The sequence below is a fragment of the Prosopis cineraria genome, unplaced genomic scaffold, assembly GCF_029017545.1.
Source record: "Prosopis cineraria cultivar Desert tree isolate PC_DT_omini unplaced genomic scaffold, ASM2901754v1 PC2096, whole genome shotgun sequence".
Taxonomy (NCBI): Eukaryota; Viridiplantae; Streptophyta; class Magnoliopsida; order Fabales; family Fabaceae; genus Prosopis; species Prosopis cineraria.
In genome coordinates, this window is record NW_026557421.1 from 1,243 (window position 1) to 20,677 (window position 19,435).

Consider the following 19,435-nt stretch of genomic DNA (forward strand, 5'->3'; position numbering starts at 1 on the left):
AGCTTAGATAATCCAGTTATTTCAACTCTTTTGTCACTAAAAGGGTTACCGTGATCAAAACTTAGCTCTACAAGTATCTACTAGCGTATTAACGCCAGACCAATATTTAATCTATAAGATTAAACATTAAATCATCAATTCACACTCCAATTAACCCTTTTTTATTATAATTTTGGGTACTTACTATATCCAAAACCTTACTTTAACACCATCACCTCTCCCAACACACTCAATTAATTCCATTTAGTAGCCAAACACACTAATAACACTCATCTTCTATCCACATTGCTTTTAAACTCTTTGGGGTTTGTCTGAACCCTAACCAAAACTCTAAATCACTATACAATTCATAAACCTAGATTTAAAAGCTTGATTTAGCTCTCTAAGATCTTAACTACAGTAAAGGGTTCGGTCATAACCCAAGAAAATTGAAATTAAACTCCAAAACTCTACATCCTTCAAAATTATAAAAATTCACATAAAGGGAAAGGAAGGGATATATGAAGCTTACTTAAGAATAATCTTGCTTAAAATGCTTCCAAATAGCTCCTAAGGGCCAAGCCCTAATAGCCTTAAGTTGGTTCACCATCGCCTATCTCATATTTTTTCTCTTTCTCTCTCTTTTTTCGCTCAATCGCAAGTTTAATAAATGTAAATTTTGTCCATCTACCATTGCAGATGGCACAAATTGGCCCAACATGATTTTGGGCCCCTGATGTGCCTCGGTCTGCTCAAACTCTAATGTAGCCCTCTTCTAAAGATGTCCAATGATCCATTAACCACATTAGTCATCAAAAAACATCATAATTTATAAATACTTAATTTTACTAATTTGCCCCCCTAAACACTTGAAATTTTAAAGTTTGAAATATAGGATGTTACAGAGTGGTTGATGAATTTTTTTATTGGGTTATGGTGTGAATTTTTAAGGAGTTGAATGGTGGGTTTAGATTGTGAAATAGAGGGGTTTAAGATAGAGAAATGGTGGAAGAGGTTCTAGGATTCATAGCTATTCTTGAGGGAAAAAGGGAATTGAACTTGGAAGATGGAATTATTATGAATATCCTTTTGCTTTCTTGATATTTCATCAACTATTGTGACTTTTTGATTATTCATTAACTCATCCAAGGGCTCCAATTTCATGCAAGGGGCTGCCATCCTCATCCAGAGCTTTCCATTACCTAAAACACACAATGAGCTCATTAAATAGCAAATTATGTACAATTAATTATATGTATCTTATGAATTTATCTAACTTGTATGTAAATTATGAAAATGTGGTAGAGTGAATTAGAGATTAAATGAAATATTAGAAGATGAATTTAGTTATGAGAAATTTCTAAAAGTTTCTTAGTTACAAAACTAAACCTAGTACACTTTCAAAGTTTATGGCAATAACAATTAAAGTACAAAAAGAATATATTTTAGAGGATGTTTTAGTAAAAACTCACAAATAAGTTGAATTAATTTAAATTAAACTATGCGATTAATGAAGAACTAAAAGTTATCAGAAAATGAATTTTTTTTATTCTTTAGAAATTATTTTTAAAAATTACAGTTTTGCCCTCGAACTTCTAAAAATTTGCACTTTTGCCCCCAAGTTTTGAAAATTACACATTAATCCAAATGATCTTGAATGATTCTATTATACACAAGATACCCCTACAAAGTGTCAAAAAGTAAAAAAAAATAATACAAAAATAATATAACTAATGATAGTTGTTAGATGTTTATCTCGTTAAACTATTTTGGCACGATTTCACTGATTAAATCCACGTTAAGAATACTTTTACAACCCTCCCCATTTAAGGATGGTGGGTGCCATTGGAGGAAAACTTCATAGGTGCTTTGACCTTTAACCCCACTAATATACTACATCTACATCTATGTCAATATACTAGTATATATCATAGATCACACCAATAAACTTTCCAAAACAAACCGATATATTGATTTCTAATTTTGCTTATCGCTATTTAGCACTTCTTATTTTTCACTTGCGAGCATGAAAATATTTTATCTGCATGTTCCGAAATATTGCAATGGTGAGGTCCACCTCGTGTTGTCTGTATGTTGCTGTAGCTTGTGTTGTATTTTGCTTCAGCCGTGTCCCTTCGAGTTTGTCTTTGGTTTTCAGTATGGGTTCTGTTAGTCTGTTGATTACTATGGGCTTTTAGTTTCTCTTCTAAAGGCCCTTATGGTTAGACTTGTTTTATTTTGTTTTATTAATTTGACTTCTTATCCCAAAAAAAAAAAAATTCTAATCGTTATACCATTTTTCAGCTGTAATAATAAAAATATGCTACTTATTAATTTTAAATTAAAAAATATAAGCATGATTTAATGATTATTTTGGTTAATTAAGTGTACTTACTTATTTCAATAAAATTCTTTAACTTGTCAATTAGTATATTGACATATGTCAATAAATTCTTTAACTATATCTTTAATTGATATTTTAAAGAAATCTTTTCAGAAGGAAAATGGAAAATATACATATCTCATTTCTTTCTACAAAAAAATTTCTTTGTACCAAGAATGTCATAAATATGAGTATATTTTTTTTCGTGAAAATTTAAATCTTAATTTACGATATTGTAATCACTATGTGAGATATTAGTCATTTTTGCTAGACCTAATTATTATTGGTTACTATATCTAGTCAATAAATTGATTTTCAACATGCATAAAGTAAAAATAGTATAATTTATATAATTGAAAATTAAATTATTATTTATAAGTAAAAAAGGAATGAACGACAAACGATAATTAGTTATTAGTAGACCAAAACAATAATTACTTTGAAGGAATTTGCTTGATATTTGTAAATTAAAGATGAATTACAAGCAGTACACAAACATATGAAAAGTTATCCAACAATGAAAACATGAAATAAAAACTAATGTGAGTCTGTATTTAAAAAAAAAAGACTAATACGGTCCATTTAACTGCCTGGTGAGTAAATGGAGGAGCAGTGATTCGTTGGGGTAAAAAGGCATCATGTTAATATTAGGGTGAACAATTGCAAGAGGTGGTGGAGCGCAAATACTATGCCTGTCTTCTCCATGGCCATTCCCACGTTGATTTTGACCATTACGACGCTCTTCCCTCTCTTTCCTTAGTCTATATTTCTGAAAAATAAACCCATTAATTATAATTATCATTACTAAATTAATATATGGAGATATCATCAAATGTTAATAATAATAATGAAGAGAGCCCACCTGTAAGTGACTTGCAACATGCTCTCTCGTCAGATAAGGTACGTTCATCAATTCAAGAATTTGTTTTGGCACTGCCTCTAAAATACAAGTTAAGAAAAAACAGAGATAAACTATGCTCATAATTATAACAACTCAGAGAAAAAAAAATAGGGTAAGGTAAATCAAGAGAAAAAAACAACCAAAAATAATATAAAAATTTATTACTTTAATAATTTTTCTTCCTAAGTTTTCTTTTTTATCTAATTTTTTCCAACCAAATGTCAAGGATATCAGTTTTCCCAATTTTCAATTATCCCCTACACGTATCATAAAAAATTTGGCATGGATAATGTTAACGATGACAAATATGAGAAATAAAAAAGTAAAACAAGTTCAGGTTTTTGAAGTGACAATGACTAAACATCTTAACCCAAATCTTTACATATATCTTTTTTAACCCAACTTTATTTGATGTGAGATTTTACTCCATATCAAATCAAGCTAACTTATACTTGACATCCCAACAATCTCTTCCTTAGATGTGAGACCTGGCTTTGATATCACTTACTAGCTAGACACACATATAATGCTCCTCAACCAATCAAGTAAAATCAGAGCTAAGTTTTGATCCTTATTTGTTCATCAACATTCATGGATACCCACTTTGAAGGAAATTAAGTCCCGTTTAATATAAATGATGATTTTCTTATAATCAAAAGAAGTTTGTTATATAAATTATATGTTTGCAGAATGAGTAGAATAACGAATATTATTAATGAATAATAAATGGGAAAATATATTTTCCATATAATGTTTTGTTCATCAAAATTCATGAATACCCACTTTGGAGGATTATTTAAGTCCCATTATCTTTTTTTTTATAGCAAAATGTAACTCCCATTATCTAATCCATAAAATTTCCCTTGTCAAATACTGAGATGTAGTTCGTTTTAATATAATTGATGACTTTCTTATAATTAAATAGAAGTTTATTGTATAAATATGTCTGCAGAAGTGAGTGAATTGATGAATATTGTAAATAATAAAAGGTAATTTGAGTTTCACTCAATTTTAAATTAGGTTCCTGCAATTTATTTGTTAAGACTTTATAATTTCATCTTATATGTATTGACCCTTAAGGGCTAAAAGAATAATGAATTATTAAATTTCATAAAACAAGAAGACTTTTGGAGTTAAAGAAAATTTACTTTAATACTTTTACCCAAATAAAAAAGAAATTTTTTAATATATTATTTGCATTTTTATTAATTTTTATGAAATTCTATATATATAATATATATATAAAATAGTGACTTCTTCCGTCAAAATATATAAGGTATTTCTTGTAGTGTTAGCTATTAAAAAAATGTAAGGCATTCACTTTAAAATAAATATAAAATAATTTATTTATTATGAGTTTTTTATCATTTTATATTTATTTTAAAGTAAAATATCTATTAAAGAAAGTTAAATATAAAAATATTATTAATTTAAATATAATTAACTACATTAAATGGGTAAAATTTGATTAAAAATAATTTTAAGGGTTAGAAGACATCCTAATTATATAATCTTCAGTTATAAAAATTATGTAATTAATTTTATGTTTATATAATCATTTAATACAAATATAAAATTTTATATAATCATTTAATTTTTTTTAAAATAAAAAATTTAAAAATTTTAATTTTTTGAGGATTAAAAAATTTAATGGATCAAATTATAAGGTTGAATTAAATTGCAAGAATGAAAATGCAAGGGCTGCATATGTAATTTCCAAAGTAACAAATTAAGAAGGTGGGGAAAGATGCATACTGTCAACGCCAAGCTGTACCACCGCTCTTTCAAACTTTTATGGAGGTCAGCGCTCCAGACGACTCGTCGTTCTTCTGAGGAGGTTCTCCACGATTCACAAACTCATTGTCGTCTTCCACTGGCGGACTCTTACCTCTGAGAAGAAGAGAAGAATTATCATTAGAAACCTCATCCTGATGAGGATAATGTCGTCGTTCTAATTTATTCTGCTGACGTTTTTCTTCAGCGTCACTCTTGAAGAACTCAGTCCCAGTTTGTTCCTTTTTCCTGCAAACATGCTGCCATAAATTTATCAGCTCGTCCTCACTCACTGGCTTCCTCAATACATAAGACCCACCGCATCTGAATGCTTTCACGATGTCACTTAATCTTTCATTCCCAGATATTACTGCAAAACAACATCTAATATCAATGCACAATCTCTTTATACATATATATATATATATATATATAGTAGTGCTAGCTTCATTAGCTTACCAACGTTAGGAATATTTGTGTTCAAGTGTTTGTGTCCTGATGATAAAGTCATGGACATCCATGTCTTCTAGACACTCGTCACTGAGAACCAAGTCATAAGAATCATGTTTGTCTCGTAAGTGTGATAAGGCAATACGACCGCTGGTATACGGACTGATGAAATAAAATGGGCGTTGAAGATTTCTGTGAATTAAAGTTTGGGTGTAATTATCAGAGCCGACATAGAGGATCTTCAATCCTTCAGAAAATGTTGAAGAAAATCTGGGGGAAGAAGATGACATTGGTCATCTCCGGTTTGACGCATTACTGAAACAGCTTCGGAATTAAAGAATCCCTTAACACACAAGCCAGGGTCTCCTAGTTTTTGGCAGCAATGGAAGAATCGCAATCCAGTGCGGATAAAGAAAAATCACATATATAAGAAACAGAATAAAGAAAAATCATTTATTTAATTATTTAATTTAAACTTTGAATTCAGAAAAATCTGTTGAGATAACATTAAAAATAAAAGAATAATATTCCAAAATATTAAATTTTGAATTATTCTAGTCCCTTTCATTTTGATAAATTTTCTGATGTCGGTACAAATTAACTTTTGAAAATAATTATGATCTCAACAAAAATTATGATTATTAAAAATTTATTTTGAATAATTTTTAAAAATGATCTGATGCAGTAAGTGTGAAAAAAATTTCATAAAATGCATATATAGTGTCCATTTGTTTAAATTAAAAAAAGTAATTTTTATGTATTTTACAGATCTTACAAAAAAATTTGTTTTATATAGATTTTGTAAAAAATATTATTTTATATTTTGCTTACAATAATAAAAAATTATTTATTATTCATTTTAAAATTTTATATTATCTTTCTTGATTTTCATTTTATAAAAATGATGATTTGTTATTATATTATTTTAAAATTTTATGATATCTTAGTATATCTTACTTTTTTAAAATAGTTTTCTATCGTAATATTAGATTATTTTTAAAAGTTACTCAAAGTAACTTCTTAAAATAATCAAAAATTATTTTTTTAATTATAAGTATTTTAAAAATTTAAAAATATATCATAAAAGCTTGCAATAATTTTTTAAAACATAAATATTTTTTTCAAAAAATCAGTTGAAACAAACAATTAAGCCCATACACATAGAAAATATCTAAATAACTAAAAAATAAAATATTTTTTATAAATAGATATTCATGAAGATATCCTGAAATCTAAAAATAACAAAATAATTATTACTTTTTATTATTACAATTAAATATCAAATAATATCTGCTTTTTATAAAATTTGTATAAGATAAATATTTTTATAAAATATTTAAAAATCATTTATTTTTAATTTAAATAAGTGAATCTTAATGAATGTACGGAGAAATAGAGAAAATCTTTTTGTTTGACCTAAAATCTTGTCTCCGATGGGTGGCATAGAATTCAGTTTTCCTTTTCTTTTTTTTTATTATTTTTATCTGAACTCCGTCGATTAAATGGCGATGTTTTATATTTAAATAAAAATAAAAAAGATTATTACCAAGATTAGGTGCGAATAAGGAGAAAATCTAGGGCTATCTTGAAGGGTTTGGTTACGTGTGTTCATCATGTAACACCCCATCTTATCATTTATCACTAGTGATAAATTAATTAAATTAGGCTCATCCAAAAGTTAAATTTTAATGATAATTCAATAAAACCTCTATTTTCAAAATTCTTAAATGATTTTCATTTTTGAATTTCAAGTAATGTTATTTTTAAAAAATTCCCTTTTAATAACAATATTCTAAGTCAAATCCTCTTAAGAAATTTTTATTTCTTCATTAGATAAAGGTATTTCAATCTAATAATATTAAATTATATTACATGTTAAATTATTTAATAGTTTTTTTGAAGATGTTCAAATTTAAATGAGAAATGTTTGAAAAAGGGTAGCTAGTAGTTAACAATAATAGCACAAAAATGTCCGCAAAGATAGGGCCTATTTAAAACTATTTTTTTATTAATTTGAGAATTAGTGTTTTATAGAATATGTTTTGAGAATAAAAAAATAAAATAAGTATTTTTTTTCATTTTCTTTTATTCTCCAAAACAATAATCCTACAACATTTAAAAAATATTTTTGTTTTTTAATTATCCAAAATAATATTTTATTTTTTTCATTCTCTAAAGTACTTTTTAAAAACATGTTATTAAATAATTTTTTTATTTTTTATTCTAGAGAACCAAAAACTATTCTTAGAATAGGTTAACAAACAGGCCCATAATTTTCATTGTTGATGGATTTTACTTCTTGTATTTATCAAACATATCAACAAAAATAATAAATTTTCACAAATAAATCCAGTAAAAAAAGTAAATTACTAACAAAAAATATACTTCCTCTACTATTTTTATTTTTCATTTAAAGTTTTAGTACATAGGTTGGAAAATATAATAATATATATATATATATCACAACTCCTCTTAACTTTTTTAATACCTCCTTAATTTATGTTAGTAATAAACCTTGCTTTTGACTTTGAAAGAATGGAGGTGAGACGTGTTTATATTGACATTAGAAAAAACATTAAAACAATGATCTTAGACAACAAAATAGAGAATATAGAATAATGTGTAAAGAGGCACGCCAGGCCTAAGGATCTTTATTATTACATATAGAAGTAGGGTAAAAACCTTAACACATATGAATAAGCTATGTGGTAGAACAAATAAATATTACAAGTATTTGTAATAAGGTCTCTGATGGGCTAGCTTGAACATATAGTAGTTTTTAGGCTTTTTTATTGTTTGGCTTGGGTACCTTATCACTGGACTAAATAGCTGATACCTTGATATGCTCCCTCCAATGAGAGGTTGGAATTTTTGAAAGCCCAAGTTTGTCTTTGAAGGTTAGAAATTGAGAGTGTGTCATAGACTTTATGAATATATCGGCAATTTTATTAAAAGATGGAATATAATGAACACTCAATTGTTTTCCTGGAGCTCTATTTTTGATGAAATGCACATCCAACTCAACATGCTTAGTTCTTGAATTATAAATATGGTTTGATGACAAAGTGACAACACTCAAATTATCACACCAACCAACTAGTATTCGATCAATCTTTAAGTCAATTTCAAGAATCAGAGCCTAAAGCTAGGCAATTTCAGTGGCAAGCTCAACTGACAATCTATATTTTGATTATGTGCTTGACCTAGCAATGACTTTTTGCTTTTTCCCTAACCATGCAACTAGATAAATTCTAAAGAAGACATAGGAACCTCTGAAGGTTTTGTGATCATCCACACATATAGCCTAGTCTACATCAAAAAATCATATAAATTTAGGTACTTGCTTGATCTGATATGTACATTTATATCAAATAAACCCTTTAAATATTGAAGTAGCCTTTTAACTATTTGTCAATGTTTGTTTGTTGGACTTTGAAGAAATTGACTGAGCTTATTGACTGCATACATGATATTTGGTCAAGTATTAACTAAATATTGTAATGCACCAATCACTTTCCTATAATTCGTAGGATTAGAGAGAGGAATACCATCATAAAGAGATCAATTTTTGTTAACCACTATAGATATAGGCACTGGAGAACGTCTTCCATACCACATCTTTTTAGAAGCTTAAGAATGCATTTTTCTTGTTTGAGATACAAACCAATGTGATTCCTAAAGGCTTCCACTCCTAGGAAATAATGAAGATGACTTAAATATTTAAGAGGGAACAAGGGATTTAACTCTCTAATGAATACCTAAAGCATCTTAGGATTATTACCAGTGATAATGGTTTCATCTACATAGATTAGGCAAAAAATTATATTGTTTGTCAACTTGAGGAAAAACAAAGAGCCATCATACTTAGAATGGATAAAGTTATAGCTAATGTTTTTCAATCTATCAAGCCAAGCTCGTAGGGCTTGTTTTCAGCTTTATTCAGTAAGCATAAGTGATTAGGATACCTTTTCTACAAAATCCTCAAGTTGCCTCATTAACACCTTTTGTTGAAGTAATTCATTTTGGAGAAATGCATTATTGATGTTAAGCTATCTAAAAGGCTAATGACAATTAACAGTAATGGTAAGGAAGAACTAAAGAGTGGAAGGCTTCAAATTAGGGCTAAATATCTCATCATAGTCAATTCCAAGATATTGTTGAAAGCCCTTAGCTACTAATCTAGCTTTAAGCTTTAGAAACTTGCTATCTGAACCATACTTACTTTTAAATATCTCATCATAGTCAATTCCAAGATATTGTTGAAAGCCCTTAGCTACTAATCTAGCTTTAAGCTTTAGAAACTTGCTATCTGAACCATACTTACTTTTAAATACCCATTTGCAATCTATAGGTCTTGTTCTTTTAATTTGTGGTACTAAAACCTAAATCTGATTTCTAATCAAGGCATTAAATTTGTGAATCATTGATTTTCTCCTAAGATTTGAACTAAGTAACTCTTGAACACTCAATGGCTCAATGACAGCATTATCACTAACAGTAGTAACCAAACCCACATAAGATACCTTAAGTTTAAAAATTCTTGATTTGCTTATGGTAGTCATTTAGTGCTAATTTTGCACATTAGTATTGTGGGTGACATCTGTATTTAGCATGAGATTTCCCCCTCAAGCAATTAGGCTCCTATACTTGATTATTCATTTATTGTAGATGATAAAGAATTTGAATTAAATAAAGGAGAACTAGATGTAGGTGTGGTGTCATTTCCTTGTTGTTCTACAATCTCTTCTACGCAAACACTAGAATGAGATTGGCTAGATTGATAAAGGTGTTGTTTGTAACAGGGATAGTAGGATTAGAAATGCTAATAAAATCAAAAAGAGTTTACAAAAGCAAATTGGCAAGAAATCCCATATTGTGAAGGCATCGAGGCTAGTGAGGACTTGAAAAATACTTGAGAGTAAACCTCTTCCTCAAGTACAACTCTTATATTTAAAAAAAAATCATTTACAAAGGGAAATATATTTTTATTAAACTCCACATGTCAAGAGATGTAGATGCTCCCTATAAGGCTCAAACACTTGTAAACCTTTGTGATGATTACTATAGCCTAGAAAAACACATCTCATACTACAAAATTGAAGTTTATGTTTGCTATAAGCTCTTGAGCAAGGATAACATGCATAACCAGACACCCTTAAGCTATCATAATTAGGAAGTTTGATAAATAACTTTTAAAAAAGTGAGATACCACTACGAATAGGTGTAGGGAGTTTATTAATAAGCTCAGTTGTAGTGTGAAATGCTTCTTGCTAGTAGGAGAGTGGCATGTGAGCTTAAGCTAAAAGGGTTAAACCAACTTCAATAATGTGCTCTTGGTTTCTTTCAGCCCTGCCATTCTAAGAACAAGTACAATGACACTTGAAAAGACTACCATAATCTTGAACAACCTTACTGAAACTTTTATATTCCCTTCCCTAATCACTTTGTATAACTTTACTTTTTTTGTCAAACTGATTCTCCATAAATTATTTGAACTTAGTAAGCATTGTTGAAGCTTCATCCTTAGATTTCAAAGGAAAAATCTATTTGTAATGACTAAATTATTATAATTAACTAGTAAGCAATTGTTCAAATGCTTAATTTATAAAATAAATATTATTGTACTTTAACAAATACAAGGCCAACACACACTGCAAACTAATACATTGAAACACATGCTTTCAAGTAATATAAGGCAACATCTCAAGCAAATAGTTCGAATCACAATTCATGATTCATATGGGTTAAATAGTCACACCACATATGAGATGCTATATTATCTCTTAAATTTGATCCTTGTTTATAATCATCCTCTTGATTGGATGCAACTTGATCATCCATGTCATGATTGCATGATAGTTCATGATCAACTTGAGCTATTAGATTCTCATCAGGGTCAACACCCATCAAATAATTGTGTAATATGCAACAAGCTATCACAATGTCAACCATAGTCTCAAAAGCATAATGTGGCTCAATGCTACTACCAATTATGGGAAATCTTTTTTTCAATACACCAAATGTTCTTTCAATAACATTTCTCAATGATGCATGTCTGTGGTTGAAAATTTCTCTTGCAGTTTGTGGTGATCTTACTGAATATTTCTTTAAATGATATCGTACTCCTCTGTAAGGCGTTATTAGACCATGCTTAAGTGGGAAGCCAGCATCCCCAAGATAAAATTTCCCTAAACAATATAAATTAATCCATAAGCACTTTTAGTCAATAAAAGCAAACAATAATTTATAATATATAATAGATACTTATTCACCTAAGGGAATTATAAGTTTATCCTCTCTTGATAAAGCATTTTTTAAGATTCTTGAATCTGAGGCTGTTCCTTCCCATCCGGCCAATACGTAAGTAAATTTCATATCAAATGAACATGTAGCAAATACATTTTGAGTAGGGTAATCTTTACATCCTCAAAATCGACCAGCTTCTTCTCTGGCTACTTTTGCTCGAACATGAGTTTCATCTATAGCTCCAATGCAATCCTAGTATAAAAATAATGGTGTCATTTATACATATACACAATAGAAAATTTTAACATTATGCACAAATATAAAAACTTACCTTAAAATACAAGTAAAATCTTTCATTAGTCAGAATTTCAGGAGGAACTGTTGACCCAAAGGGTTGCACAAGATATTCAGCCTTAAGAGAAATAATAGCTCGTAATACATTATGAAAATGATGACTAATAATCTCCCTAGGTCGGCTAAAGAAAAAAGCCATTATTTTATTTCTTACATTATGTCCTAATACGTGAAGAAATTTTGCCGCTTGCTCTTCAACTATAGCATTTCGAGAATCCTTAATTATGCCAGTGTTTTGAAGTTTCTTACACAATTGCAATGCTTGTGGTCCCATGTGAAGAACATCATGACATTGTTATGTGTCTTGTAATTTTTACATGAATATTCTCCTCATGCTCTCTCTTTGAACATTACCATCACTTATAGACTTATTAACTAGCCTTGAAATCTCTCCCAACAAATAAATTACATGAACAATCACACAAACAATTTGTACAATACACATACGCCTACGACGTTCCCAATCTTTTAACACAAGGCTCAAGTCCATAGAACTTCCATTGGCCACTTCAAAATCAATCAACCTTTTAACTTCAAACTCAAAATCCATAAAGTCTTCCTCAATATCCTTGATCATTCCTTCATTATTATGGTTGCTCATCTATATAAAAACCACACAACCATACATTGATACAAAGTTGCAATGAGTATGTAAAAAGTAACTTAGAATATGGTGGCCATGAACTAATTAGTTGCTATGATATGAGCTTCAAAGATACAATAAATAAAAAACCAAGAATTAAATAAAGCATGAAATTATAGAGGCTTCATTCCCATTCAGAGGGATTATTATAATTTGGATAGATATGTCCATTTCATATGCAATTCAATAAAGGAAAAACCGATGAGATAATCAACTAAAGCATCCATCTATTATTTCTCCTTAAAGTAAAAGGAACAGAAAATACTATGAGCAGAAAATGGAAACATTATATGGTAGTTATACCATATAGCATGTTGTAGAGATTTGTGACCTGCAACTGTAATCATTTGCCTACTGACATGAATGTTATTTGCATACAAATGTTATTACTTTTCTCCCTTGCAAATACTTGAGGCTTGGAGATAGCTTTGCCTTCTGTAGGTTGTTATAACTTACATGTCTCAAAATTTTAGACCCAAATAGCAAGACATTGACATGAAAAATTAATGTGGGATATTATCAAGAGCTATGCTTGTTTTCTTTCTTTTATTAGAATTTTGTTGGACAGTTTATAAAGTCAAATCTCTAGGTGTCTTATTCCTCACTGATTGGCAGAACAAATTTTGTCAAAAATCTCATTATCACTGCAATTATAGGGTATGCTAATTAATGATACTGTAACATGACAAACATGGCAAGATCTCAAAGGTGGAAAGCATCTTGGTTGTGTCAATAATCAAGTAGTTGAGAGTCAACTAGATTTTAAAGACATGAAAATGTAGTAATTTGAGCATTCAGGTTGAAGAAAAGATTGTTACACTTTATGTCTCAAGCAATGCAGTTTTAAAAAGACTGTCAAGATTGGAGCAATACTCATTAGTTAAATGATGAAAATTAGTGTGGATTAATTGCCAAACCATTTGCATTCGGTGGGTTAGATGATTCTCAGTGATAGCTTAAACCTATCCTGTTATTTTTGTCTCCTTTAGCATTCTGCTTCTTTACTTTCTATAGGGAAAATGGAATGGAAGTAAGAAAACTAACCATTACCTAGCAGCCAACGCTACTAATTATTAGTTACCCTTTTGCCGTGTCATAATTTTTTTCAATAAAAAGTCTAAGTTAAGGTAAGGTGAAAAAAAGATTGAGGTATTTTGTTTGTCTTGGTGGGATAAGGCTAGTTTATATCAATTTATCTAAGCAACAATTCAAATAGGGTTTGTGGCCATGAACAAGAGGTACTCTTGCCAATTTATATAAATAAATCATGAACAAGAGGTGTCTCATAATCAATCACTCATTCCATTTAATTAAATAAATGATGAATAAGAGGTACTCTTGCTAGATTTATATAAATATAATATCTCCACATTAGGCAAAATAAAAAAAAGGGCCATGGAAAAACTTCACGCTGGTCAAGTATAAAGAATAGAATAACACATAATTCAATATCATGAAATTAGTCCAACAAAATCATTCATTACTTCTATATTATCCTAAGAAGACAAAAGGACTAAATTGAGAAGTAAAAAGAATTAGCATCTCCCTCTCATAAATTTTACTAAATGATCTACAATTGAACGGAAAAATGACGAGGTAGAACTCAAACCGATCAGTTGCAAAATTTCTATCTTGCTTTTTGTCCCCTTGTTCATCAAATTAAAATTTCACAAATATGGGCAAAAAAGGTGCACTGAGTGTTAAAGAAACAAGAATGAAACTAATGGCAAGAAAAAAAACTACAGATACAACATCAAACCAGAATGAAGACAATGTTAAAGAAGAAAAGAACTAACCTTGATGAGTGTAGAAGTTGCAGCTATAGCATGCTGGAGAAGAAGAAGAAGCCATTGAACGATGCTTTGGCTGGGTTGTCGAAGATGGGAGCTTCTCGAGCTGAGACGGGCGAAAATAAAAATAAAATGACAGTCTGGGCGCGCGAAACAGATGAGAGCAAGAAAAAGGACAGATGCTGGAAAAAAAAATTTACTCCCAAAATCTCTCCACTTTGGGAAAGAAAAGAATGAAAAGAAAATATAATGGGTCTCAATCTTATTTTCTTCTTATATTTTCTTTCCTCTTATTTTTCTTCCTATCGAAATAAGGAAAAAATTATTTTCTCTCCCATTTTCTTTTCATACTTTCCTTCTTCCATATTTTCTTCTCAACCAAACAGACCATTAGTGTTGTCACATGTCCTAGTCCTGGGCTCAAAAGCCAGATCTGTAATCACTACTCAATTTGAAACCCGCAAATGCCCATGGCATTGAATTGTGGATTAAAATGGCAACCCACGCTTATCCAAAAATAAATAAATAAATAAATAAACAACTCACCAACCTTGCTACAAAAGCCCGATGCATCCTCCTCCTTCATTAGCCGCTCCTAAACCCTAGTCTTTGCGCTTGTCCACACGTTTGAACAGACTCAGTGGGTAGGCTCCGAATTATACTATATTCGAGCTTCCATGATCGATTGACGGTCCTCTCGTTGCCTGAATCTACAGTGTACATGCGGAGTGTATGTGTTTCATCATTTCATTGCATCACGCTGTTACATTGTAAATTTGATTTCTCTCTCAGTCATCATGAGATCGGAGAGATTTCACTTTTGAAGGAAAGGGAAAGATTTTGGTGAACAAGTTTTTCTTTCTTTTCCTTAGCTTGGACGAGTAAATTGGCATTGATAATACTCGTTTTGTTTGTTTTTCCCTTCATTTTATGGGTTCTATCTATTATTTTGATTCGCTTTCTCGAATTTAGGGCAAGTTAGATGGCTGTACAAGTATTTGAGAGGTGGACCAATGTAACCATTATTTTCTGTTTTCGTTCCGAAACAAATTGAGTGTCGCCTCGTTAAGACCACTGAAATTTTCTGAATAAATCTTGTCCGAGTCTGATCGTGTCTACTTTATTTTCCCATATGGTTAAGCGTTTTAGCCTCAATCGTCCTCATTATTTCATTGTAATCAAATTTCGTATATTTGTTTTCTTTCGTAGATGGGTGAGGAGATTAAGGCTATCGTTCCGGAGTCTGTCTTGAAGAAGCGCAAGAGGGAAGAGGAATGGGCACTGACCGAAAAACAGGACGTTGAAGCTGCTAAGAAGAAGAGAGCAGAGAGCCGTAAGTTGATTTTCAACAGAGCTAAGCTGTACGCCAAGGAGTATGAGGAACAAGTAAATATCACTAGTCCTTTTTTCTTGGTTGATTGTCCTCATTTATGGTGGCGCCTGATTTTTGCCCTTTACTTTCATCATAAATTTGGTTGTTTAGGAGAAGGAATTAATTAGATTGAAACGTGAGGCAAGGCTTAAAGGTGGATTTTTTGTTGATCCAGAAGCTAAACTTCTATTTATTATTCGCATTCGTGGATATATGTTTCATCTGTTCATGATGGATCTCAAGTTCCCATGTATTCTGCTTCTTCTTACACAAAGAAACTATGATTTTTCAGTATCAATGCCATGCATCCAAAGACTAGGAAGATCTTGCAGCTCTTGCGTTTGAGACAGGTACTATGATAATCTTGGAATGAGAAATTGATTTTTCCATCATTCAATTTTATTTTTTCATTTCACCACGAGTTTTAGTGGAAGCATAGTTTGAACAAGTAAAAATACTTGTAATGGGAAGTGGTTGGCTGTCTGTCTGTGATCGATCAATTGGACATGTTTTGGCTGTGTGGTGCTGCATTTAGTTAACATTTAGATTTCAAAATTCATGCCTCTGAGGGAATCCTTGTTTAAGTCATTGAAGACAATAGGAGAATCTTGAAATCATGTATTCTGTTGTTACTAAGATTATAATGTCGTAGCTAGGGAACCTTACTTGCACAGTTATATAGATAATATATAAAGCCAATGCAGTCGTCCTTATTTGACTTCTGGAACAGATCTTCAATGGTGTATTCCTTAAGTTAACAAAGCCACCATGAACGTGCTGCACAGAGTCGAACCTTATGTGACTTATGGGTATGGAAATTTCCTGTGATTTACGTTTGCTTATCATGTTGTGTATATTCTGTAACAGTAAAAATCGTCTTGTTTCAGATTCCCAAATCTTAAGAGTGTTAGGGAACTTATTTACAAGCGGGGTTATAGTAAGGTCAACAAGCAGAGAATTGCTTTAACTGACAACTCCATCATTGAGCAGGTTTGTTAGTTTTCTTTGCTATGACTATGAGCAAGCCTATAAAATATGAAATTAATGATTGCATGCTGCTAACTTGCTTTGATGATCACTCACTCCTTAGGCACTGGGCAAGCATGGAATCATCTGCACCGAGGATCTTATCCATGAGATCATGACAGTGGGCCCCCACTTTAAGGAGGCCAACAACTTCTTTTGGCCATTTAAGCTCAAGGCACCTTTAGGTGGACTGACGAAGAAGAGAAACCACTATGTTGAAGGAGGCGACGCTGGGAACAGAGAGAATTACATAAATGAGCTCATCAGGAGAATGAACTAACTGTATTAGTAGTCTTTTGTTTTCTTCTATAAAATGTTGTAGATGCGGATGATAAATCATGTTTCTTTAGTCCTGTTATTTGTTTTTTCTTTTCAATCTGAGTATTTTTAGTTGCCTTTCAATGTGTTATAATGAATGCTTTAGCATCTCATGTTCATCATCCATGTTGAGTTTTAATGTCGTTGAGTTGATAATGTCATTGTTATCTATTGACAGAGTTAATTTTACAAAACATGCCATTCATCGAGGATAAGTTAAAAAGTGAACATAAACAATAGGACTAATAATTAATTTTAAAAAAAGCATCATCATTCCACCACTCAATGCAAAACTTGCGACATAAAACAGTGGCTCCATGACATTGTTTTATTTGACTGCAATAGTTCCTTTTTTTGGGTGAACAGAGCAATTCCCTTTTAAAGAGGAGGGGATGAAAGTTTTTGTAGTTGACCGAAATAAAAAAGTTGGAAGAAACATAACGAGAGATGGAAAAAATAATAAAAAGAATTTATGAATTTTATATAATATATTAATTTACTTTTTATTTGAACTCTTTTTGTTATCTTATAATTCAATCTCTTAGCACTATTATGACAATGAAAATAAAAGTGAAACAAGGAAGAAAAAAAGGGAAGAGAGAAAAAGAGAAAGGAGGGAGAGGGAGAGGGAGATGGAGGAGAGGAGAGAGAAAGATTCAAATACTTCATTGGTGAAATAATAATTAAGGATCCCATAAGATCATAAATTATAATTAGAGACCCTAAATTATTAAAATCCCAATAATAAATCATAGTTTTTATTTAGAATTAAAAATATATATAAATTTATAAAATTGCTCTCAAATCTCGCATAAAAAATCAATAAAAGATACTATTAAAATTATTTTTGGGTTAGGACTATTGTTAATTTTAATTTAAAAAATTAGAATCCACACTTGAGAATGAGTTATTTTTTGGTATGAAACTGAAATTTACTTTGAAAACTTTCAAAGGGCAATTATGAATATACAATACTCATTAAAAATTTATTAAAATCATTTTTAAATATGAAGCCAATCACTTATGAATTTTATATTTGTCTATATGTAAGTAAACTACTTGGAAAATCAAGAAAATACAGCCAAAATGTAGGTATATTTGGGTTTTGATAGGTTTTAAATATAATGAATGATAAATGACTTATCGTAGACGAAGGATTTTTTTTTTTTTGCTGATACAACATAGACGAAGGATTTGCTTGTGAAAAAAAAAATGGAAGATGACAGAGAAGTCTTCAAGTTAGATTTTAAGTGTTAAACTTTAAGAATTTATGAGTTCACCTCTCAATTTTGTAACTTTGTGATGAATTTGCAATTTGTGGTTTAAATTTTAATAAAGAAAATAATTTATTTATTCTTCAACCATGTTAATATTTGAGAAATAAATTATAAATTTATCACAATAAAATTATAAAATTGAGAAATGAACTTGTAAATTTCTATAACTTTGACACTTGAGACCTAATGTGAATTAATTGATTTTCATAAAACTTGTCTGTCTTTTCAAAAAAAAAATGAAAAGCCTTCGGCGATCATTCAGAATATGAATAGAAAGAAGAGAAATTCTTTCATGTAATGGATACACTACATCATGGGAAAACATAATTTTTGATCTCTATAGATTGATAAAGTTTTGCTTTTAGTCCCTATTATTTTTTCAGTATTTTTAATCCCTATAGAAAACTAAAACCACTAAAAAAAAATAAAACTATAGGAATTTAAAAAACAAAAGTCACCCAATTTTTTTAAAAGTATAGAGACGAAAAATATTAAAAAAAATTACAAATACTAAAACAAAATTCAATGAAATTATAGGGCCAAAGATTGTGTTTCCATTACATCATCTATATTTTATTCGATAAAATTGTACTATTTTAATCAAATAAAATCTTATGTGTCATTATTTTGAGGAAAAATAGTGATGAAGAATCATTAGAGAAAATTTATATCAGTCAAAGATTAGTTATTATCAAAATTTGAATGAAAAAAGCCCGAAGAGATGTTATTTAGAATAAGTTGTTGTTAAAATCTGAATAAATACTTATTGATAAAAGACTAACTCGAATCGACAACTATCCATTCAAATTTTGACAATAAATAATCTTTGGCTGATATAAATTTTCTTCAATGATCCTTGATTGATATTTTCCCTTATTTTTAGTGATTTTTTTTTAGAATAGGGAAAACATAAATTTTGATTC

The 19,435-nt window shown here is 30.0% G+C and overlaps 2 pseudogenes; one reads left to right on the forward strand and one right to left on the reverse strand.

Annotated features, from left to right (window-relative positions):
- Positions 1-2,930: 2,930 nt before the first annotated feature.
- On the reverse strand, positions 2,931-5,547 carry LOC129301408 (two-component response regulator ORR26-like; annotated as a pseudogene).
- A 9,547-nt stretch (positions 5,548-15,094) lies between these two features.
- LOC129301409 (60S ribosomal protein L7-2-like) lies at positions 15,095-17,293 on the forward strand (annotated as a pseudogene).
- Positions 17,294-19,435: the final 2,142 nt, after the last annotated feature.